The sequence below is a fragment of the Leguminivora glycinivorella genome, chromosome 7, assembly GCF_023078275.1.
Source record: "Leguminivora glycinivorella isolate SPB_JAAS2020 chromosome 7, LegGlyc_1.1, whole genome shotgun sequence".
NCBI lineage: Eukaryota > Metazoa > Arthropoda > Insecta > Lepidoptera > Tortricidae > Leguminivora > Leguminivora glycinivorella.
Genome location: NC_062977.1, coordinates 13,734,698 through 13,760,671, shown reverse-complemented (window position 1 = coordinate 13,760,671; position 25,974 = coordinate 13,734,698). Strand labels below are relative to the sequence as shown.

Genomic DNA, 25,974 nt, shown 5'->3' with positions numbered 1-25,974 from the left:
GTTTTTTAGTGTATCTAACGCAAAATAACGAATGTGACAGCAAAACGAAACGATTTGAGTCACAAACAATAGTTGATCACTGAAATAGCTATGCCTGGATTGTCTGGTGATGACAAAAAGCACTTTTGTTTACCTACTGCAAGTTTAAAAAAAAATGCAAAGCTTTTAGAGATCCATCGATCTGAAATGTTTATACCTAATTAGTGGCATTCTTCTAGCTTTTCAAAGTTGATGAAAGCGGCGGGTCAATATTTATTGAGAGTTTTCAAGCGAATTTCATCAACATTTTAAAATAGAACTCATCAAGTCTCGAAATCAATTTAGAGTGGAATGAAAGAGTAGGTTCTATTATAGTTTGGAGGGTGTTCAGCGTCGTGCCATCTGGTAATAACAATTGTTGCCAAGAGAAAACGTTTGACTCGTAGTACTTACGTTTAGGTTGTTCTCTTAACATATTTATTCTAAATTCGTTCATTTTCGGAGAATTTAAACCAACCATGTGACACTTGATAACATGGAAAAACGAAATCGTACTTACTCTCTGTGTATCCACTGAAGTACACTAAGTACGGAGTACTTTCCTCCTCCACATGCATTCAAGGGGGCCTGTTAATAAGATTTCATATTTAAAAAAAATCGAAGGATCTTTTGTTCAATTGTCAAACGTGGAATTAGGACAGAAATTCGTATTAATATTATACAATAGAGAGAGAACAATAAAATTGTTCGTTATACACGAATAGGTCCCCATTATTGCAATACAAATACCTGGAATTATTTGAATATACTAGTATACCTAGCAGCAGCGGCTTGTCCATACAAGCCGATTACCACAGGCTTGCCTAAAATTGATTACTACTAAAGTACCTAATGTTAAGGTAGGTTTCTTTTTGCTCAGTGTTGCCTAGCAGAAATTTTCACCAGCCGCCACTGATACCTAGTAACTTAAGGTGGCGCTGGACGGGATACGTTTTCTTTGCGCTGGATGACTTGTGGGTCAAAAACAAGTAGTAACAATCAGTATATAAATCATATTTCGACCTGTCGCTTGGTCATAACTTCTACACTTCTAGCGCGGCAAAAGGCTAGAAATGCAGACTTGCATCCGACTTGCATCGGGTGAGTTCCTCGCGCGTTCCTCGGTCTACGTTGGACGATTGCCTCACGACCTGCCTCGCTCTGAGGGGACCCGTGTAATGGAGTGTGAGGCAGATAAAGCTAATGCTTGAACTTGTGAATCCACCTCTGATCGCATAAGTAATTTGAACAACCGAGCACGTAGGCGGCACCCAACATGTTCGAACTTCATGGATTACACTCAGAAAGTAACTCGGCAATATCGAATTAAGTAAGTTGCTAGTTTCTTCTTTCCGCATATAAATTCTTATGAAGGTTAGAAATGCGTGGGTAGGTAATTATCTGTTAAGAGTCTATAAAGCTATAAATATAGAATAAAATTACAAAATGTATTTCCTGTAACACGGGCAAACAATTAAAACTTGTAGTCTTCAAACGATGATACTTTGGTTCAGTAACTTTTAAGTAAAGTACACAGTCTTTAGATTTATATTTTTTTTTCATACAAGTAAATCACTGTCGTCATTGACATTCCGTTTTATAATTAAACTTTAATTTAAAGTGTGATAAAAATAAAAATTACATTTTGAATGCTGAACTAATGTTGGTCAGTTTTGGGATATAGTTTGCTATTTAATTTATTTCTACAGTTACAGGAAACACCTAGTAGGCCTAAATACATTATTTAATAATATTTACGCATAACCTACCCATCAATCAAAATTATAATAACATCCAATAATACGTTGTGTTTTGTTTGCATTTCATTTTACATGCAATTTATTTAGGTACATAATTATGTGTTTTATGCCACCTATATACGAGGGAGTAACTGGGTACTTTCAAATAGGTATCTATTTAATATTTCGAGTCGCATGTTAATATTCTATCAAAAGAATATATATATAATACACCGTGTTTTTATTGTTTTCCGTTGAATTCGACACGTAGTTAGGTTCGTAACCAGGAACCACAGTATATATATCGCTTTTCGTTAAATTCGAAAAACATTTCCTTTCCCTTTCCATAGGTAGGTACATAAAAAATGAATTAATTAGTGTGAGGGGACCTTAATCATAACATTAAAGTCTGACGGCAAATGTAAAAAAAAATAACATAAGGAAGTGGTAAGGGATGCCACACACGTGTTCAGTATTTTTTTTTTAATAATTCGATAACCGTAAGAGTTAGGACGCTAGTTTCTTAGAGAAATTAATTGTATTTGACCTAAAGAACCTTCCCTTAAAGTTAACGGAATTCGATAAAAACAGGGTGTATATGTACCTATACATAATTCATACTAACATACCTATAAAAGTTGAGCAATCTACCTATCAACCATCTGTAGGTAGAAAGTATAATTTTGCTCTGAATTGTTGACTTAGGTATTCAAACTTGAGCAGCCTTCCGAGAATTTAGAAATACCTATTTCCTTTTCTTTTATACAACGCTCTCTTATTCAAAGTTACAACTTTATAAAAATGAAGATACATAATGTACTATATACATAAGTACATAACGTTCTGCCAAAATTTAAATGATAATACAGGTTGTCTGGAAGAAATCGCTCTTTAGCGATAAGACCGCCTGTTGTTTACCTTTGTTCGTGTTGCTTCCTTGTTTTGCATTGTTGTATTTTATCAAGGTGTGCAATAATGAGTATTTGTATTGTATTACACGTTCCCTGTGCATGTATCATATGTGTAGCATTTTAGGGTATACATGATACGTGCATGCATCATGGGTGATGCACGACCCCTCGTGAACATAAGGCATCGCCAAAAATTGCACGTGTGAGCTAGATGTTTTTTATTTGCGTGCACATATTGGGTACCAAAACTTTGACAGAAAACACGTGCGTCCGGAGGACATTTTCATAATGTTGCCAGGTGATGGCTGTTTAAAAAAAATATGTTTTTTATTTTAAATAACTAAACAATATTAATTATTTGCATTAATGTCACGTTATATTGAAAACAAAAGACTAATCAAATAAATTTGTAAACTGTGATGCAAGGATTCAACTAGATAAAGCTCCAGGTTGTCGGTTGTCAGACGTCAAATTTGGTACTGGCAGTACACATTCTGCATTTTGAACTAGAGGCGGTAAACCAGGTTCAGGCTATGTCTTAGTAAGTTTTTGCAAAGCCACGTAATCTCCAATTGTTTGATTCTGGAATCTTTAAGATAATCACGATTGATAAAGTATTTTATGTCATCAATAGTCCAAGGACGATACAGGTCCTATCACCAGAAATGTTAGAACCATCAATTTGCTCCAATTCGTCCATGATCTTTTCTATCACTCCCTCTAAAATTATCTATATTTATTCATAAGTAGGTATATGGCAAAAATTAACTGATCGCATTTAGTTTTGAAGAGTATTTCATGATTAACATCCGTCTTACCAAACACTTCTGACAATTGACTAGGCATATTCATATACCAATCAAACTTATGTGAAACTTTCTTCCTTCAAAAAAATGGCATAAACAAACGTAGCCACATATATAAAAACAAAAATAACGTCAAATTACTTAAAAATATGTATATAAATATAGGAGTGATGCACTCAGCAATGAGATAATACGTGCATGCATCACATTGTGGGCACTAGTTTAGAAGCCTATACGTGTGTGCATCACATGTGGGTCACTCGGAAAAATGGGAAAATAGGGAAAACGGTCGTCATAAAAGATGTATTTGTATATAAATATAACAATATAATACAGTTCCGAGTTAATTTACAAAAAAATAAAAATGCACGTGAGGAGTCAATTTCTGGTTGTCGGTTACACAGGGAACGTGTTAATGTAGGTAGTTGACGTGCTAAAACTGCTAAACCGTTACACCACCTCGACCGCCGAGGTCCGACCCGTCGAAATTTCTCTAGTGTAAGTATGTTGTCTCTGAAGGCTAGGCGCTTTTGACCAACTCTAAGGGCGAGCCATTTGTGCTTGCACCTCCTATATGAATCCTTTAAATATTTAATAAAATAATTTGATTTTCACCACACCAACTGGTAAAGGCTCTCTTTGCTATTCGAAAACAGATAGCAAAATTGCATTTTATCCACAAGAGTGCAAAGTAATTTCATACAAATTTTAACTTGATGTCTTGCGCTGGCTGTTAGAATTTACTTAAAAATAATGATTTTGAATTCTAAATATTGAGTAAATTGATGGATTTGATTTAGTTTGATGTTTTATAGTTTGTATTTTGTTCGTGTTGGTGTGGTGAAAAATTTTGTGTTTCACTCGGGGGCAAAGTTTGTTTAACCTTCGTGCCTTGAAACCCTCGCAACGCTCAAGATTCCACTTTTTGAACCTCTCGCTACGCTCGCAGTTCAATATTGGAATCTTTCGCTTGCTCGGGTATCAATATTGGCACGTGCGGATAAACAACAACTTTGCCCCCTTGTAAAACAAATAACTATTGTTCCTTACTTCAATTTCATTGTCAAAAATGGATAAGTCCATTAGAGTTGTGGATAAGATAGGCTAGTTTTTTTTTAATTTTATTATATTGTGTTGTGCAAAAGTCTAAACAATCTTTGACTTCATCTTTGTTCACTAATTATACGTACCTACATAGGTGTACGAGTACACTCGTATACCACACGAAACTTCCCATGGACTTTACGGCGTCGTCGCGCAAAACTTTGTACAACTTATAGACTTGTACATTAGCTGGTTACCAAGTAATATTAAATTTATGTTGATGCGTACCTACATAAACTCACGCCTGTATTCACAAAATGAGTAGACAGAGCATATGGAACTGCTCAAGTTTCAGGTTGAAAGAAAACAAAGTTGTGATATTACAGTTGCGAGCCCATCGCCCACGCCACAATTGAACTCACATTCTACAGTCGACTTCTACGACACTCATGTGGTGAAATCCTTAACCCGTCCCGTTGAATAAAGACAATATAATATTTGAAATGTCTGTTTGTAATCATGTCTATAAGTACCTGTGAAAATGCAAGCAAATTGGTGGGTCTAACCAAACATATGCGCCGAACGCATGCTGAGGCAGCACCCGCTGGGGTCGACAGAAAATTGAAGTTCAATTATAGTATTTTATGCAACAAGCGTTTAAAGGGGGTCAAAAAAGACGAGTGGCGTGGGTAACAATTTGAGGCGAAGCCGAAAATCGTTATTAAGACGCCTCGAGTATTTTTTGACTCAGTTAAACACGGGTGCATACAACACTTTTTCTACGACCATGCACTTATATAGTTTTTAATAGTTTTCTTGAATAAGTTTCGTGAAATTCACACTGTTTCCTTTATAAAGGTTAAGGTAAGGTTAAGGTTAAGGTTATAAATGTTGACGCAAAGGTTTGCACTGTCAGCTCAGCTGCCCAAAGCCTTCCCGCGCACGCGCGCAGTATCGTTATAACAATGCGTTGCCATGGTTACAGAGCCAAACAATGCGTTTTCAGTTTTTCGATACTGCGCACATGCGCTGAAAGCCGGCGGACGCTGACTTTGGGAATAGACTTTTATGTAGGGTTTTAAAGATCTATGCACGACCCTGTAAATGACGAATAACAGTTCGGGAGTAGAAAAAATTAAATATGCTATCAAGTAATATCAATATACTAAAATGTAATGTAGGTATCGTATGTGTTTTTGCTTTTTTATGTTTAATTGTACATTGACAGTTAGGTATGTTTGTTGTTTCTTTTGTATGTTGTTGTATTTGAGTGTCTTTTCAAAAGGACTTATAGAAATAAGTCAATAAGGTTTCTTTCTCTAGGAAGACATAATAATTAGATAAAAAGTAACCTCTGTTGACTTATAGAAATAAGTCCTTTTGAAAAGACACTCCTCATGAATTTGTTTCTGTTTGTGCCTAGTAGCGCCACCCATAATCTTTTGTACTATAAGTTTTCTATTGTGCAATAAAGTTTAAATACTTAAATATATATTTATAATCAATAACAGAAAAATACTTCTACGTATGAAAATATTAAAGTAAACAAACCATTAAGGTCAGGTGGGGTAAGGGGGACTATGGGGGAAGGGAAACACTGATTGATAACTCTGAATTTATAGACTGTAGCTGGGTCATTTGGTGGTCGGTAAGGTACTACCTAGGATTTAGTTCCAAAACAAAAACAAAAATAGCGCTAGCTCTAAGGAGTGTGCGTCCTTGACAAAAACAAAAAATCAGTTGTCGTGCTACAAGACCACGAGTTGGACGAGTATTATTTTTGTAGTGATTTGGGTAGCAAAAAGTCATGTCCGAAGACTTTTGATATCTGTAAATATTCCTTTATATGTTTAATGTTCATGTCTGGTATTTGAATTTAAGAAAACTATGCTGTAAATATGAAAATTCAACGTGATTCATAACACAACCTACAAATGACATACCGGGGTAACGGGAACTACCATAGCCGGGTTAAGTGGAACATATGTTTCCTTTTCCCGATTTCAGGGGTCATGAACATTTTCAGAGACACATATTCTATAAGTACAGAAATTTTGTATTAATCCAAGCTTCAGTATTTTAAATACAAATAATTCCTAATAATTAATAGTCGTTATTTAATTTGCAATACTGAAATTTGAATTTTCGAAAAAAACTTGTAAAAAAAATCTTTAAAAACAATTATAATTTTTAGTTAACTACCCCTGTCTCAAGACCATATGTTCCCCTTACCCCGAATTTCAATTTATGTAAATATTTTCTATTTTAAACTATATGTCAAAGAACCAAAGTCTCCATTTGATTGATGATGTTTTTTTTAATTTACATTGCCAGTATAATCCACACTAGCACCAATACTTTGAGATTTTAGCGAAGTGTTTCCCTTACCCCAAAACTCGGGAAAGGGAAACGGCAGGACCAGCCTAAACATTTTATAAATTTCCAGCTACATGCAATAAAGCTAGTTTCAAAATTAATTTCGCCCTAGAAAGCAGACTTAAAGAAGCGTACTTTGAGTCGGTCAAGATGAATATACGACATTAAATAAAGTGATTAGAGCTCGATGTAAAATATAAAAAATGAAGTATGTTTCCCTTACCCCACCTGACCTTATGCAAACATTAAGACAATGTTATTTAATCACACAGCTCGTATATAAATTGATACCGATGATGTGTGAAAAGCATTTAGATAAATAATGATATCTTTGTTTACTCATGTACTTTTTACCATTTAAATTAACCCTTAATTTGGCAAAGTCCGGTGGGACGGCCAGGTGATAAAAAAAAATATTTCGCTTTTTACTTAGGTAGAATTTTATTTAATTTAACATATGGAAAGAGACTCTTTTATGATACATGCTTTGTATAAAAATACTATTTGACCACTGTCAACACTCGTTTGACAGTTACTCGTCAAGATGGCACCGCATCAGAAGTCAACTGTTTTTAGCAAAATATTTATGCGTTTTTCTTTTGGTTTTTGTAAGAACAGGGTATTTCTGTTGTATAAATAATAAAATATATTACATAATAGTTGCAAGTGGTTATGTTTTCAATTTATTTCTCAATTTCTAATACTCATAATCATCATCTAAACAAGTTGTCCGCCGCACCGGACAGTGCCAAATATATACTAAATACGATTTGTCCGCCATGGCGGACTATGCCAATGTTGCGGTGGCACGTGTTGTAACAAATTATATATGATCAAACGAGCTTCGCAAGCGAAGTTCGATCGATATTATATGACTCGCTTCATTGGAAGATATAATTATTAAGTTTACATTATTGTAGTTTATTTAATCTACTGGCAACATATTGCACGCTTATTTTAGAGATTTATAAAAAATAAGTATTTCAATTGGCTCTAAACCTTCCCCCCCACCCTCAGGTCGGTGTCAACCGGCGGTGGGATCCTCATTATTTTCAGAGATTATTCTAAGCAAAACTTTGGAATCTGGGTGTATCGGGGGGGAGGGTAATTATATCTTCCAATGAAGCGAGTCATATAATATCGATCGAACTTCGCTTGCGAAGCTCGTTTGATCATATATTATATTTCCTCGCTTCATTGTTCGATATAATTATTAAGTTTACATTATTGTAGTTGTTTAGAGACAAAGTTTTGCGGATGCCAATTGTGAAAACAAAATTAAATATTTATCATTAAATTTTGTTACATAATTATTACTAAACAACTAGCAATTACATAATTATGTAATTTATACACAAGATCAGTCTTATTCAGTAACACAGTTCATAATTAATTATAGCAAACTGATCTTGCAAATAGGTCTTCGTCAACTATTTGACGATGGCAGAATTTAGGAAATATTTGCGAGGTTGAGGTCCAACCCGCAGTTTTTCTGATAATGTCAAACATTGACCCATGCCGAAACGGCAGTAGACGTGGTAGTATGGCGAGTGCCTGTGTGCACTAAATGTTGCCACGTCCATCCCGATCTCCGCTAGTACTTGTTTTATCCACCTGCTTATTGACTGTGCCATCGCGTCCCTGTGAGGGCGCTTCGCAGTTAATAAGAGGTGTTCTGAGTTCGGAGGCCTTTTATCGCTTGTTAGAGTGAGATACTCGCGAAGGACCGAAGTCGCGCGACACGTTTCTTTAAGGTACGAAAGGAACAGTATAAGTATGTCGGGGCAGATGGTTATATCTGACACGATAATTTTTACCCCATTTGGGTAGTGTATATTCACTCATTTAATCAGTAAGAATGTTGGCACGCGATGGGCAGTGCATAATGCCAATAATACGACAAGCTTTTTAGTACCTAGGTAATCTGCTCTAAAGATATAGTCGTATTTGGATACCATTCATCAATGTAATCCAATACTATTTTTGGATCCCAAGAGTGAGTAAGTATATTTTGGAAAATTAGGTCTCATTTTAAATATGCGTTTTAACAAACGTTTAACATGTTCTGTTTTTTTTTTTTTTTTTTTTTTTTTTTTTTTTTTTTTGTCCTGCGAAACAGGGATAATGCTGACCTTATGATTGTTTATGGATCCATAATATGACGATCCTGCTGTGATCAAAATGTCCACCATAGTTTAAATCACGTTTAAACGAAACGTTATATTGCTGAATGGTATTTTTAGAAATAGATGCGATCACATGAAGTTTCCTCAGATAACCTTTACCGGAGAGCACCGCTGCACCCAGGAAAAGGCGCTCGTGGAACGGATTCCTGGTGCTGTGATCAGAACAGACCTTATGTTCTTCGGGGCTCATGTAAATAATATCGGATTTTACTAGTGACATTAACAAAGGAAACTACGCTTGGGATTGCCAGACGGGGAAGCTAAACTTCCTGTTACTTTGTCATAAATTATCTTTTTTAAAGATTTTAAAATGATCGGCAATGGAGGGAAACTATAAAAGTCTAGTGTAAAAGCATCTACAGCTGATGCATCTGGGTATTTCCACCATGATAAGTAAGTGTACATTTGGCATTGGAGCGAGAAGAGAAAAGATCAATATCAAGCTCACCAGCAGTATACATTATGCGTAGCAGTATAAACGCTTCATGAGATAGTTACCATTCAGTATCGAGATTCACATTTCGTGATACCCGGTCTACTTCTATATTGTCTTTCGTATATTTAATATTTATATACGATGCAAAAAAAACCAAAGGTTTCGCTTCTTCGCACCACTCCCAAATCCGTCTGAAAGGGTCGTTCAAATTTCGAAATTGAACGCTGCCCATGCGATTTTCATCGCTTATATCAGTTATAGCTTTCGTATTGTCTATACGAATTAATATAAAACAGTCACAACGACGGTCATTTGAGAAATATTAAGAGGTAAACATACTGCTAACATTTCCAAATGGTTTATGTGGAAAGCTTTTTCCTCGGATCTCGACGCTCCGTGTGCAAGAGAATATAATATTCATCCCCCAGTTCGGATCATTTAATATTAGTTTCGGTAATTTAATTTTCTTACTATAGTTTGGGTCGCGTTGCAAGGCTAGAAATTTTTGGCGTTCTAGAATTTTAGTATATAGCCACCCAAATTTAGCTGCAGGGCATGCGTTAATAAGTACTCCGATCAGTTGAGATAATTCTCTAACGGAACAAGAGTGTAGTGACAGAGATTTTCTAACCATCACGTTGATTTTCTTTCGTTTTTCCCGTAGGTAAAAAAATCGACTGAGTTTGAACATAAAACCTAAGTCTCGACAAACCTGTCGTGGTTTTAATGTCCTATTAGTATAGTTTATGACAAAGCACAAGCATTCTAGTAGGTTAACGTTTACGTTTCGTAAACACTCTACATAAGAGTACCGACACATAAAATACCGCGCTAAAAAAGACCATAAGACAAAGCCGTAAATTCATTTAAGTTAATAAACTAGGGTTTTCATCTTCAAAATGGACGCTCAGATATTTGCGGCAATATCTCGCAATAAGAATCAGTGGGTAAGCTTCCTTCAAATCAACTGTAGCCATGAAGCTACCTGTTGGTAAGTATAAGCTTAACAGTTGGTCTGTGGTTTTCCATTTTGAAATGTTCTCTAGGAATAAATTTGTTCAGCTTTTCGAGATTTGGAATAAAACGTTTGGTGTCATAGATTTTTGTGACAAAAACGTTCTCGAAATAAACTGGTCATGCTGTGGGATGCAAGGGACAACTGCATCCAGCTGAATTAAATTTTGGACGTACCTCCATAACGGCTTTTCCACTACTCCAATTTATTTTTGGGGTATAACGTCTTGAAAAAACCGGACGTTCAAAAGTTACAGAGCAACCGTTTTTAAGCGAATCTAAAATAACTTCATTTGATGTTATTTTTGACCAGCAATCATAAAAAATATTTTATTTTACCAGCGTGAGGTAACTGACTCATTGTTGAGGAGTGGCCCGCTGGTCTAGCTGGAGGGTTCGGGGTTGGTTGACTGCTGTCCTTTCTCTGGGCCCCCCCGCCTTTCGACTGGTAACGAGGAGGGCCTGACCCGTTTCCCTGAAACTGGTATTGGTTGCGCGCCGACGTTGTTGTCGAAGTTGATGGAGCCGTGTTGCTCTTTCCCAAATATACAGACTTTTTATCTGTAGCCATTGTTTCTCAATTACTTTTGAGGCTTTTATGTTTTCCGGGAGTTTACTTCCATAGAGTAAATCGCCCGCATCTTGAATTATGGTCAAGAAGGGTTTTTATAACCTGGGTGTGACAAGCCTTGTACGTGCTTGGGTTTTGCAATAATGCAAGTCTGATAAGATGCGACAACTGTCGCTTAACAGCTTGATAGCAGTAATCTTATATATCATCAGACGTCAATAGAACAGTAATAGCTCGGTTTATGGCTGTAATGCCTACACCCAACTGGCAGCTGCCACAAACAGCATGGCTGTAATGGCCGCAGAAATTTCTGCATGAAGCATCTAAATGCGTACAATTTTCGGAGATAAGGTATTCTTTTAATATCTTATCCTTCAAATATTTGGTAAACCCTTGCGGACTAATGATAGCCAAAGGGAGGCTAAGTTACCGTGAATTTTTCCCCAAGTATGGGTGTATGTTCGGTATATAGCCTCACCTAAACACGGTAACCAGGTCTGGGTCCAAATCAGGTACTTTTGGAGCTGAATTTTCAGGAGTTGAGCCTGGCGCCGTACCCGCAAGGTGTTGCGTCTTCAGGTAAGATCTCCGGAACATTCTCGATGTATGGAGAATTCGAGTCCTGGTAATCGAGTTGGTTGTCCGGAATGTACCATTTCGGTCTCCGTGACTTCTTGTTCGAGAAAGCAACGATGCTTTCTGAACAGAACAAAAAACCAAGCCATAATTTAGTTTTATAAAAACTAAAATAAAAATAGTACCAAAATTGTGGGTACACTGAGAGAAAATACAACCAGTTTCATGTTCGTTCAACAAATTTTTTGGTTAAAATAGCACCTACGTGCTTTTTGGTTCAAACAACAAGCTACTTGTCATTTGAATCAACAAGTCGATTTTATAAAAACAACCTGACACATATTGTTTTAAACATACGTTTGGCTGATTCAAACGGATAAACCGCAACAAGTCGAACTTGTTAAATTCACAATGCAAATTTCTCTCAGTGTAGATTTCACCCATATGCGCGAATGCGCGTCTTACTTAGTGTTATCTCGCGGATAACATTCAGTAACTAATGTTCATATCAACATGTGTTCGTAATAGAATCACCATGTCTTACATGAGTTATGCCTTCGTGTTGACTCACGGTCAACCCCCGGCTGCCTTCGTGTTGACTCACGGTCAACCCCCAGGCTCGCGTCTTGTTAAAAGTACGCGTTGTGTGATCATCCGTAGATGATGATAAAAATACTAGTCCACTGTTTTTCTTGGTTAGTGCGTTTTACGCTTTGGCATTGCCAACAACCAAGATAAACTTAGTATCAAAAGATAGTGCAGTGGACGCGTGCGTCTGTTGCCGTGCACGAAAAAATAATGAGGATCCCACCGCCGGTTGACACCGACCTGAGGGTGGGGGGGAAGGTTTAGAGCCAATTGAAATACTTATTTTTTATAAATCTCTAAAATAAGCGTGCAATATGTTGCCAGTAGATTAAATAAACTACAATAATGTAAACTTAATAATTATATCGAACAATGAAGCGAGGAAATATAATTATATTGTTTTGTTTATTATTTTGATTTTCTTGTTTTGGTGGCCTGCTTTTATGCTTAGATTTTTTATTTAATCCAACAGCGTGTGGTGCTGGACCAAGCAGTTAAAATTTTGGCACTTTTAGGTATACGTAGTGCGCGGATATTGTGAATGTTACATGTCGCGCGAGGGGCAATAAACATTAAAGAAAACCGGGTAGATCAAAATTTATAATTTCTTTGTCTGCCCCGAACATTGATATAATTAATTTCGGGTAGTTTTGTGTTGTTTACATCTTCGACGACATTTTGCTGGGACATCACTGTCACATCAGTCTGTCGTGATCACGGCCTGTGCAACCTGGCCAAAAAGTCGGAAAAAAGTTAAAATAATGATATTTGACTATAAATATGTGTCAGTTTGATTTTCATACAAAATTATTATATTTGTTAATTTTTAAAATAAATATATGTTAAGAAATACTTGTTTATTTTAAATGACCGTATGTTTGGCAGTGTCCGCCTCAGCGGACATATTAATTTATCCCAATATTTGGCACAGTCCGCTGTGGCGGACATATTTTTTTTCCAAAACTAATAAATCTAGATTTTTTTAAATATTTTTCGGACGCTTTAAAAATACCTGTTATTCAATATATTAAGTAAAATCGGAAAATTTATGTCACCAGAGTCTCTGCCAAATTAAGGGTTAAGCCACAGAACACCCCACTAGAAGCCTAATGCAAGCGATATTGTTCGAGACGCAAATCACCAATCCTTGCGGGGCGAGGCGGGCGCGCACGGTGCTGCCATTGGTCGTTTCAAATAATGGCGCGCCTTTACGATTAGCAGCAGGGATGGGAATGGGACATGTCTATTATAGACAATGGTACCGGTACCAGTACTGTGGTGAATTTGTTTTGCAACAAATTATAATACAGTATGTAAACTAATGAAAACCATTTACTGTAACCCGTAAATGTCCAGGTGATACTGAGAAACTTTTAATATGGGACCATCACCCAAAACGCGAAATAAAAATTTACTCTCCCATAGGAAATACTTACTATAAAATAAAACTACCTATGAAACTGTCAGAAGATATTTTCGTGATTTCGGGGTTGATCCCATAGTAAAAGTTTCTCAGTATCACCTGGACATTTACGGGTTACAGTAAATGGTTTTCGTTAGTTTACATACTGTATTATAATTAAATTATAATAAGGCCTAGTTACCCTTCGGGTTGGAAGGTCAGATGGCAGTCGCTTTCATAAAACTAGTGCCTACGCCAAATCTTGGGATTAGTTTCCAAAGCGGACCCCAGGCTCCCATGAGCCGTGGCGAATGCCGATGCCGGGATAACGCAAGGAGGATGATGATTGTGATAGCACCTCAATAAAAATCATTCTAGTAACTAATAACTAAACTGTGCATTTTTACTTACGTTTACTAAGTTAAATTACCAACTAAATATTCTAAACTAATCAATCAACTAAATAACACTACAGACTCTACAGATTCTAGATAATTATTCACAATTACAAATCTGCTTTCTTTTATATTTCATAAAATGGTAGCACAGGGTACGAACGGTAGTACGAAGTTCCCGCAACAGACATAAACTAACATGGCCCCATCCCTAGTCGTTTACGTGAAAGGGATAGCATATCGCATTGTTAACTAGGCAAAAAGGGATGGACGCGCCTCGGCGCCGCTCAGTACAGCCATATTGACCAGTATAAATGAATTCCGCGGATAATAAACAATATTCAACAAAATAATTAATTTGACTTAACTGTGGAATGTTATTCCATCTTTTTTATATGTAGAAGTGTTAGAAGACTTGCCACACCACTTTATGCTGCAAGAGACCATTGTTTACAACCAAATTTGATTATTTAAGATTTTTTCCCGAGCGGACACGAACACTGTTAGCGGGTCGTATACTTGGGCGCTACTGATCGGTGTCGCACGCGTTCAAACTTTTATAAACCTGATTTGTCGTATGCTTGGTGACCGCGAGTCGCCCTGTAAGGGCCGTCTTGTTGTATTTGTCTGTGCATTAAGCAAAAGAAAGTAATGAATCAGGTCTGGCCCCGTAGCCGAGTGGCATTTCTGTGACGCGAAACGCCGCAGAAAATGTAGTCTGGCTCTACCGCGCCAATACGCAAGACCAAGAGCGACAGAGATAGATACTTAGCTACGAAAGAGATATTTTCGTGAGCGTTTCGTGAGCGTTTGTGCATTCGGCTACGCACACGGCGTGGTATGGCCTATCGCATCAGTGTATCCTTTTCGCATTTTTAGGCTATAGCACACTAGCGTTCTAGGCCCGCTGAGCCTCCATCGTGACTTTTTTGACATTTTAAAATACTAGAATTTTAGTTATCGTGATCATGAAAAAACAAAAAGTAATCACGGTAGGTATAAAAGCCGTGATATAATCCCCATTATAAGCGAAGTGAAACTAACCATGATTATTAATAGTACATTGTGGAGGTAGGTGTAAAAATATGGGTGCGTACAACTTATCAAAAATATGTCCCATAGCACTTTATGTCGGCGGAATAAGGTCTCGGTACATATTTTTGAGCGGATAAAATCGATACGTATTTTTGCACTTGACTGTACTACACAGCCGCCCTCTATATCACATAAACAATGTTTTTCATCACACTTCACGAAGTAATATAATAACCAAATATAAGACTAAATGTAGGTATTGAAATACCTACGCTGACAATTCAAACATTCGTTCGTCATCTTGTAATTTTTGACAGGTCGTGGAAGGCCCCACCCAGGTATTCACTTTACCGCCCTAGGGCGGTAAAACAGCTCATTACGTATCTATGCAGGCATGTAATAACACCGTTAACGAGCGAGTGTGATGAAAAACTTCTTATTATTAAAAGGTATACATATAATTTTTGGCTCCAGTTACTTAGTAACCGTTTGGAGGCCCTGTTCACTTTCTCCGTACAATGAAAGTCATTTTCCATTGTACAAAACGTCAAAAAGTCTTGATCGAGGCTAAAATTTGAGAACATTATAACCTAGAGTTTATTGATATGGCTAATACACGTCGGTATTTGACCAAGTGGCCATTAGGTGCTGTCAGTGATGGGCATTGGACAGGAAGTGAGTCAATTGACTAATATCTTCTCGTCAGGATCAGGGCCAGGTAAATGATAGATACCAATTTAGTATTGGGATCCTGTTAGCCAGGCTAAAGTTCATTCAAGTACTAGTAAATAAATTCAAAATAATGGGTAAGGGCGTTGAATTGGATGCCTGACTCTAACATTAAAACCGGCCAAGAGCGTGTCGGGCAATGCTCAGTGTAGGGTTCCGTAGTATTTTTGGAAATAATCGCTCCAAAAGTAAAAAAAAAGTGTCCATCCTCTCTAAATTTTGAACCATAAGTTTAAAAAATATGAAAAAAAAATCACAAAATTAGAACTTCATAAAGACTTTACAGTTTAAAAAAAATACGTTTTCTCAAAAACTGTTCAACCTATGAAGCTCAAAATAATTTTTCTAGAAAGTCTTTATAAAGTTCTAATTTTGTGATTTTTTTTCATATTTTTAACTTTTTTATTTTTACTTTTGGAGCGATTATTTCCGAAAATAATAACAATATCAAAAAATTGATTTTCGTAAACCCCTATTCATTTTTAAATACCCATCCAACAATATATCATACGTTAAGGTTGAAATGAAAAAAAAAAACACTCCCCACTTTACCCCTAATAAATTATTTTTTTCCACTTTTTATTTTTGCACTTTGTCGGTGCGATTGATATGCATATTGGCACCAAATTTTAGTTTTCTAGTGCTAAAGGTCACTGAGATTATCCGCGGACGGACGGACAGACATGTCTAGACTTTATGGGTTCCTAGTTGACTTCGGAACCCTAAAAAGGACGAATTTTGGTATATAATTTAAATAATAAAAGTATATAACTTTGGTATATAATTCTCGAAATAATTATTTCTTTACCTTAGTATAAAACTTGTGGACATAGTAGTAAAATAATAAAACCAACATTCAACAAATATAATACTTAGCCTATGTGAGACCGCACAAAAAGGTCATTAAGTTTCAAAAGGCTAGTCATCCCTTGTATAGTGCAGTGTACCTCAATTCAATGAATAGACATTCAATTTGCCCGTCATTTCAACCTTTTTTTAAACCGCTAAAAACAATACAGAATAACTACAGTTGTAATTTCCAGAGAGCAAACAATATCTCCACCAAATACACGTTTAAATAAGTTCAATTAAGGTTTTACCTACCCGTTTGTGACAGCACCGCTAAACGAAAAAGTTACTAGTCAGTAACGAGTACCTATAGGCACTTGTGAATATGAAGTTTTAATATGAAGTTTTGAGTTCAAGTTCTTTGGAACTTAAATAAGAATCTGTGTAACTCAAATGCTATTGAGAAGTTATTTTCAAGCATTATTAAACTGAAAATATAATTAGTAGTTTTAAAATAAAATTACCAGTTTTGTCCCCAAATTTTGGCACTGTAATTAACTATGTGTAGCTCATAACCTTGGAGGTAAAGCATTTACCTACGGATTTAACTGAATCAATTTGTCAATGTCAACCGTGTTTTTCATAAACTACACAGTTTCTTTCATTTTTTATTATGCGGGTAAAACACTATCAGTAACTATGACATTATTTTAGGCAATAATTAAATGACAGTGTAGTGATTGCAATAAGATAAGATGACATGACAAAACTAGACAAGATATATCTTTATGTAGTTATTTATAATTATGTAGTTATAAGCAATTGTGGATTGTTTTCCTTTAGGCGGGCCAGGGTCGCCGCGAGATAGATCACACGTCTTCTTCTAACTGTATTAATGACATAAGGACGGGTAGTCTATCTCGCGGCGACATACTCTCGCGGCAATCATGTGCTAGGCCTACAGGGCAGATTCGTATTGAGACAGTTTCGTTTTTGGGCCCGAAACTGAGTAAGCCCGACTCTGTAGAGGCCATATTCGCCATAGGTATCTTTCTAAATAAAACAATTTCGACATACGACTTATGATATGGCAGTCACTTTCTTTTTAAAACAATTTCTGAGTAGGTCAGATTCGTATAAGTATGGTCCCGTGACATGACAGTTGAAGTGTGGGGTGCTTCGGGTGTAATGATAACTCAAAAGTCAAGTCAATACTCTATATTTATTCAATAAAAATCGTGCTTATATACTATCCTGGTCACGGTCAATAGTCATTCCCATCTGTTTTAACATTATATTTTATTGTATGTTTTATGACCAATAATCATTACTTTAATTATACCATAAACTTTATGATTATTTATAATTACATCGTAAAACTCTATGATCCATAACACACAGCTGCATGAGCATAGGGTTGTCACTCTGTATGAGATGAGTTATATATCATCAGGGTTGTCACACTACACTACAGCTTTCCCCTTTTTTTTTGAGTCAAAAATAGTTGGATTATACATGACAACTGTTTTTGGCTTTTGACTTTTTTTTTTTTTTTTTTTTTACTTATTTCTACTGGGATACATTTTTAATTGATTATAGATTCTTAATTAAGATCTGAATATAATAAAAAATCTTATTGCTAGTTGGTTATGCAAAAAAAAAATCATTATAAGTTTAAGATAGCTATATGTGTATAGTGTATAGGTGTGTATATGTGTGCCAATGAGTGTTTTTTTTTTTTTAGCAATTCCTTACTTGGATGGTGTCATCTGATCATAATATGTTTTAATTTTACTAATGACATTATTCATAAACACTTTACAATCTTCCATTAGATCTGTTGTCTTTGCCTGTCATATTGACTTCTGTATTTATTTGAAAGGGATAAAAACAATTTTAACCTTATTTTTGTGTGCAGACGAAATGCATCACAAACGGTAAGGGTACACAACGCATTTTCATTTATGGCTATTACTCAGCTCAATAGTTCAATACATATTTATTTGCTCAGGATACAAGAAAAAAAAAATTATCGCTCACCCTGGCAATTACAACATATTATATAATATTTCATATATTGTGGCATCACTTTTAAAGCATCACACAATTTCACTAATAATTTCGTGTTTGTTTCGCGTTATGCTTTAGGTATTTTTTTGAAGTATTTTCTATTCATTTTTTTTTTGTCTAACTGCGTTGTGTTTGTGATTTTAGTTTTACTACTACACGCTATAGAAGAAAGGATGTAGTTGCGTAAAATTACACTTTTGGTTTTGGGTATTTATATTGTGGTGAAAATAGTTCGACTTCTAATTTTTTTTTTTTTGAATTTTTGATACCGATTAATTTGAAATTTATTGTTGGCTGCTTTTTACTTGTATTAAGTTGGTTGTTTTTTTTTGTTAACGTGTTTGTACGTGAGTTGTACTCGAGTTATGTATATTTTTGTCATTTTATTTTAGTAAGGTCTGATTATTTGTGGTATTTTTATAGATGATTTAAACTATTTTGTATAGCGTAATCACGCTATAGTATTTTTTTTTAACAAGAAAATGCCAAGAGATGTTAATTTATTTGGTAGTTCAGATTTTTTTTTTTTTTTTTTGCTCGAGATAAAATATAATAAATTAGTTAGTTTATTTGAACTTTCTAATTTTGAGGTTATAATATATATTATATGATATTTGTATTCTAGTTACTTTTGTGAGTTGTGTATGCAGTAATTCTGACTTGTGATTTGAGTTAAAAAAAAAATTTGTTGTACGTATAGCGATTGATGTAGTGAGTATTGTGGTTATTTTTATTTTTCATATTCTTATCCCCTCTTTTTTTTTTAAGGTGTTTTTTTTTTAGATTTGTATTCCTATTTTAATAAATTTTTATACCTATGTCGTTTTGTGATATCAATTTTGTTTGCGGTAAAAGTATTTGTTTTTAGTACCTACACCTCTTTTCCGCAGATAAAACCTGCTTACTAAACTTGTTAGAGGAGTTTTTTTTTTTTTTTACTACTGGCGATTACAATTATACTTTTAGTATTGTTCATACATTCAGGCATTGCTTTTAAGCATCACACTATTTTGTGTGTCCAAGAGTCTCCACGATTGATTCTCGATCGAATCATGGTCAGCCGTCAAGGATTTCATACCTGCTTGTATTACATAGAAATCAATTCCCATGAGCCATAGTACCTTAATGTCTGCATTGGGAAATAATGTAAGCTTCTTCGTGATACATGAAGTTCACTTTTCTTTTAAAGAGTACACTGCGCATTTTAGCGCATCCGGTCGGCCGACCCTACATTACAATACATAAATATTAAGGATACAAAAAATATATTTATTATAGCGCGCTGATACATACTCAATAAATGTAGTATGTTTTTCCAGACATATGCTTTCACACATTAGAACGCAATAGCTTTGCGTGTGCCCAAGGACCTTCACAATTGAGAGCTCGCTCGAATTGGTTTTGGTTTCAAGGGGGCTGTGTCTGGTTTGTATCCTGGTGTACTCTGCTTACATTATAATTTACCAGCTATACCCAGTATTGTTAATAATGTCGGTTTGAAAACATAAAAGCATTTAAGAGTCACAATAACTTTTAGGTGATCAGGCTAATCGTTGGTTGCGACACTTAACTGATTTTGCTTTCCCGACAAGACGTTTTTCTTATGTTTTTTTTTCCTGTTACTTGTAAACATACTTATGTAATTATTTATTTTTTTTATTTTTTTATTTAAGTTTATACAATTTATATTATCCTCTTTTTACTGTCATTAAATAATATTAATTTTACATATCAGCAGTTTAAAATTCTTTTTTTTTTTTATATATATATATATATTGATATTGTCCTTGTCCTTAGTACCTTACAGCCTGAGATCTGTCCGGTCTCGCTACTATTGAGAGAGAGAAAATAAATTATATCTATACATCACTTTTTTATTTTACGAATATTAAGTGATTACTGGATTTAGGCTATGTCAGTTTTTTTTTAACTGCCTGCCTGATTATTAAATAATAATAAATACGTTTGATAAGGTGTTTTTTTTTTCTATTAATATTTACGACCGGAAACGTACAATAAATTGGAAAGAATAAGATTAATTATATTTGATAAAAATCAGTCAATTTCAATAGCACGACTTTTATTTTGTATTCGATTACTTTAATTTTTATTATAGTACATATAGTACAACAACAAAACAGAATTATAGAAAAAAAAGAAGTTTTTTTTTTTTTTTTTTTTTTTTTTTTTTTTCATACCAATGGCATGGGACCATTTCTCGATTTTCGAATTTCTTTTGGGTCCCATATAAGCTTTTGATCTTGTACAGTAATGGGATATTTGAATGCAACAAGTTGTATGTTGAATAGATACTTTATATCTATATATATATATATATATATATATATTTTTTATCATGGAACATGAGTTCTGATTAATTTATTATAAGATGTCCTGACAGAGTTGTTTCACCTTTTATAGGTAGTTATTAATTATGTAAAACTTGATAGTTTCGTATGAATTTTCCGCGATCTACTATTTAACTTTTAGAAATTTTTATTATGATTTGTTTATTGAGTCTGTTTGTCTTTTCTTTTGTTATTTTGAAGTATTGTAATTTATGAACTAATCGATTTCTGGAGTCTGATAGACTCAAATAGTGTTAAAAAAAATCTGGTGCTTTTTATAACTCTCTATAAACATTTTTTTTTTTTTTTAAATACCTACAAGAACTTTAATATACTTATTTTTATATATATATATAAAAAAATTAAAACTTATTATGGAAACATAATAGCGATTAGTGTGAATATGTAATGGATTTTATATTTTACCCTGTTCCGCTGTTTGTGCGCTGGGCTGGGGCGGGTGTGGCACGCGGTGCCACCAAGTGCGTCGTGGTGCTGCGGTGCGAACCTGTGGCGTTGCGGAGGGACCGCGGTGCTGCGAAGGGGCCGTGGCGCTGCGGTGCGGAGTAGCTGGTGGACGATGTTGCGCTGGGCTGGCTCCGACGGCGCTCGGCTTACGCATGGCCACTTCAATATATTGCCGCTCGATCTTCTTATTGTCCATCTTTGTGGTGGTAGTGGTTGTGATGGTTATTTTTAGATTTTTGAACGCGTCTTCGCATTGTTCAGTCCAATTGAATGGCGACGATGACGGTTGCGGCTGGTAATTACATGCGCGGTTGTGGCGAGGACGTGCTTGGCTGTGGCGATGGTTTCTGTGGTGGTGGTGGTCCATACTTGGCTATAGCGATGGTGGTCGTGGTGTCGGCGGCGTTGGTGTTCGCGGTGGGTCACACATAGGCTGCTTCGAGCTGCCCAACTGGTAAGGTGACGACTGAGTTGATATGAGAGACAAAAGCGGCGCGGATTAGTTACGGCGGCGGGGGGTCGCACTCGGGCTGGCTCGAGTAGCACGACTGGCTAGGGTCGCCATGAAGTGTGGGGTGCTTCGGGTGTAATGATAACTCAAAAGTCAAGTCAATACTCTATATTTATTCAATAAAAATCGTGCTTATATACTATCCTGGTCACGGTCAATAGTCATTCCCATCTGTTTTAACATTATATTTTATTGTATGTTTTATGACCAATAATCATTACTTTAATTATACCATAAACTTTATGATTATTTATAATTACATCGTAAAACTCTATGATCCATAACACACAGCTGCATGAGCATAGGGTTGTCACTCTGTATGAGATGAGTTATATATCATCAGGGTTGTCACACTACACTACAACACTTGCGTTAAATTCGAAAATAAAAAGAGATATTTGGAATTAAAATTCCATCCTCCATTTTAGGAAAGTGGGGGTTCAAAAAAATAAGAAGTACCCAAAGCCCGCTTTTTTCAGGCATATAAGGAGTCTTTTTTGGAGGAAAAGGTAGGCAGTAGGATCGAATGGTGCAAATCTTTAAGATCTTCTAAGGACTCCTTGAAAATAGGCTGTATAGACTCAAAACTTTGTGCTACCTTTTCTTTACAACCAAACATTCAGATTCGAGGAGTTCCCTCGATTTCTCCAGGATCCCATCATCAGAACTGGGTTCTGAGAAAAATGGGACCAATCTGTATGCATATACATTCAATAAAAAAAAATTCAAAATCGGTCCAGTATCGACGGAGATATCGAGGAACAAACATAAAAAATAAAAATAAAAATAAAAAACATACAGACGACTTGATAACCGTCCTTCTTGAGAGATAAGAGGCGACGGTTAAAAATCTAGAAAAATTGACCTCAAATATGATAAGCACGTGCGAAATCTACTCACAGACGTGAAGCAAAAAACTATCGGGTTCGTAGATTTTCTCAAAAAAACCGGCCAAGAGCGTGTCGGGTCACGCTCAGTGTAGGGTTCCGTAGTTTTCCGTATTTTTCTCAAAAACTACTAAACCTATCAAGTTAAAAACAATTTTCCTAGAAAGTCTTTATAAAGGTCTATTTCTGTGATTTTTTCATATTTTTTAAACATATGGTTAAAAAGGTAAAGGGGGGACACACACTTTTTTTTCCTTTAGGAGCGATTATTTCCGAAAATATTCAAAAAACAATCTTAGTAAACCCTTATTCATTTTTAAATACCTATCCAACAATATATCACACGTTGGGGTTGAAATGAAAAAAAATATCAGCCCCACTTTACATTTAGAGGGGGTACCCTAATAAAACATTTTTTTCCATATTTTATTTTTGCACTTTGTTGGCGTGATTGATATACATATTGGTACCAAATTTCAGCTTTCTAGTGCTAACGGTTACTGAGATTATCCGCGGACGGATGGACGGACGGACGGACAGACAGACATGGCGAAACTATAAGGGTTCCTAGTAGACTTCGGAACCCTAAAAAGCGGCATACTTGAGCTATGAAAGACATGTAAAGAGAGAATTATTTGGCGATAACAAAAATGAGTCTAGCAGTGCGAGTTTCGAGAGTGAATTTTCCAGTGATTGTTCAAGTGATTCTGAAATATTTCGAATGATTATTATCGGATGGCGTTTAATTTATAAGTTATAGATATCTAACGCGTTCGAAGTAAAGGTTGAATTTTAAGAGGACCTGCTTACTTTGGTTAAGTTAAAAATGTTTCTAAGTTCTAAGCTACTGAAAACAAGTGGTATATTACGTTTTTTTATTAGATACCTGCCTGAAAAATATTGTAATAAATATATTTTTTTTATTAATATAACTAATATTTTATTTTTCCTTTGACTGTACATTCGCCTGACATTCCCAAAAAATGACTGACATATTACCTGACCTTCTCAGAATAAAGAGTAAACAGCATCCAATCAACATCGAATCGGTCGTACTCGGAATTGCACATACTAAAATTCTGGTTATGTGATTTTCTGACCTACTCAGAATCCGGCATTATGAGAATATGAAGAGCTAGGAATTTGAGATCTTAATAACCTGACATCTTAGGAACTTGGATAACTAATAAAATGCCCTATATATTATCGAACTTACTCAGAATCAGAATTAAATAGAAACTGGCAACATTAGAAACATACTTACTCAAATTTAGGCCTAAAACTCAACTGGTTTAAAACGAACCTGTCTTGCTTGATTATCTGCACAACATGCTAGCTGCGTTCCAACAACTAGAACCAGTCTAACTGTAACTCCGAGTGTCTTAGCATCCAGACCTAGCCGGAGATCTAACAACACTGGTTGTTGGTGACGATTAAAGTTACGCCCTTCGAAGCGATGGGGCGACAGATGCTGGGCGCATTAACACTATAGAGTTATTACAGAGTTGTTACAACCTCATTTTCCTACTTATTTTAATGAGTTAGTAGTGTATTTTGATAGACTGTAATTGAAGTAAGAAGTAAAATTAAACAAATGTATCTTAACAAAAAAATACATGCATAAAATTTTATAATCACTTTTTGTTAGATCACTCCCTGTTTGTCATTCCTTAGACGCTTGATTGACAGTGAGGTGTGTTAGATCTAAATTGTATAAAGAACAGATTTTAAATTTAGCAGAAGCGCACACTGAGCAGGCACTTTAAAAATAATCGTGTCTGATACATGATAAAATATCAGTACCAACCAAGTTTCAAATCATACAGTGTAACATTAAAAATGTGTACCTGCGGTTCTTTTTCTGCCTTTTATAATTCAATTATCGCAACCCTTTCACTTTGTGTTTTTTTAATCGGACCTCCAAACCTCAGTCTGGTTATTGGAATAAAAATGTTTACATTACCCACGTATGAAAAATTGGTGGAAAAAGCTCCTGGCACCTTTTCGGCTATTATACAGTTATCAAGAGCATCTAAATAAAACTTCAATTCTTTCAGTTTAAAAATAAACACACGCGTCGTGTTTATAGTGCTGACAAACAAAATGTTTTTACGATAATTATATTACGCAGCAAGTTTAATTTTTTTTAAATTAAAAACAGGTTTATTGTAACGGAATTGAAATTTAATTTCAGTAAAGTAATAACATACTTAAAATAAATTTAAGCAAAAAGTAGTTGGGTGTCAAATTTTTTTTGTTCCTCAGTAAACAACTTTTTAGAATAAATAAACTAAACTTAATTAAAATTAATAAAATAAGCGCAATATAATAACGTTAGTCAATAGTTTTTTACAGTAACTATTTAGATTTTATACCTAATTAATTTAATTCACTAGTATGTCAATTAATACTTTATTATAAATCACCAGTAACAAAAATTTCAAAGGGACAACAAGTACTTACCGAACGGGCCATCGTAAACACTTGTTATCATGGAATATTCGGTTCGCGGGCGCGCGGCGTCTGCGTCGGACGGGCGGCGTCGCCGCGGTCTGTGCGCGCACTGCCGCGCCGCGCCGTGCCGCCTCGTGCCGACGCCACACTTGTTTTCAAACCGGCTGGCAAGAAAACACACTTTTTTCAGAACATATGAAGGCGTTATGAAAAATTCAAAGGTTCAAATCCACACGAAATCGAAAATCGAAAGTAAATAATTCATTTTGCTGAGTGCAAACTAAACTCACCGCGGTCGATCGTAACTCGGGCAAATCTGCGATAGTCGTATTTTGACTTATATTGTCATTAATAAAATTCGAATTTGAGTCATGCAAAAATGTGGGACCGTTCCACCATAAATTGCAATCAATTAAGTTATCTAAAGAAACGCCTCTAGAGTCTCTAGACAATAAATCACTAGGATTTTCTTCGCTTCTCACATGGAACCATGTCGCATTACCGGTTAAATCGTTTATTTGTGTAACACGGTTTTGAACGAAAGGCTTCAGTAGATGCGGAGACATACCTAACCACGAAATCACTATAGTTGAGTCACTCCAGAAGTAAACTTTAGTGAAC

At 35.5% G+C, this 25,974-nt stretch overlaps 1 pseudogene; it reads right to left on the bottom strand.

Annotated features, from left to right (window-relative positions):
* LOC125227836 overlaps positions 1-25,461 on the bottom strand; it is a 106,509-nt pseudogene extending 81,048 nt beyond the window's left edge.
* Positions 25,462-25,974: the final 513 nt, after the last annotated feature.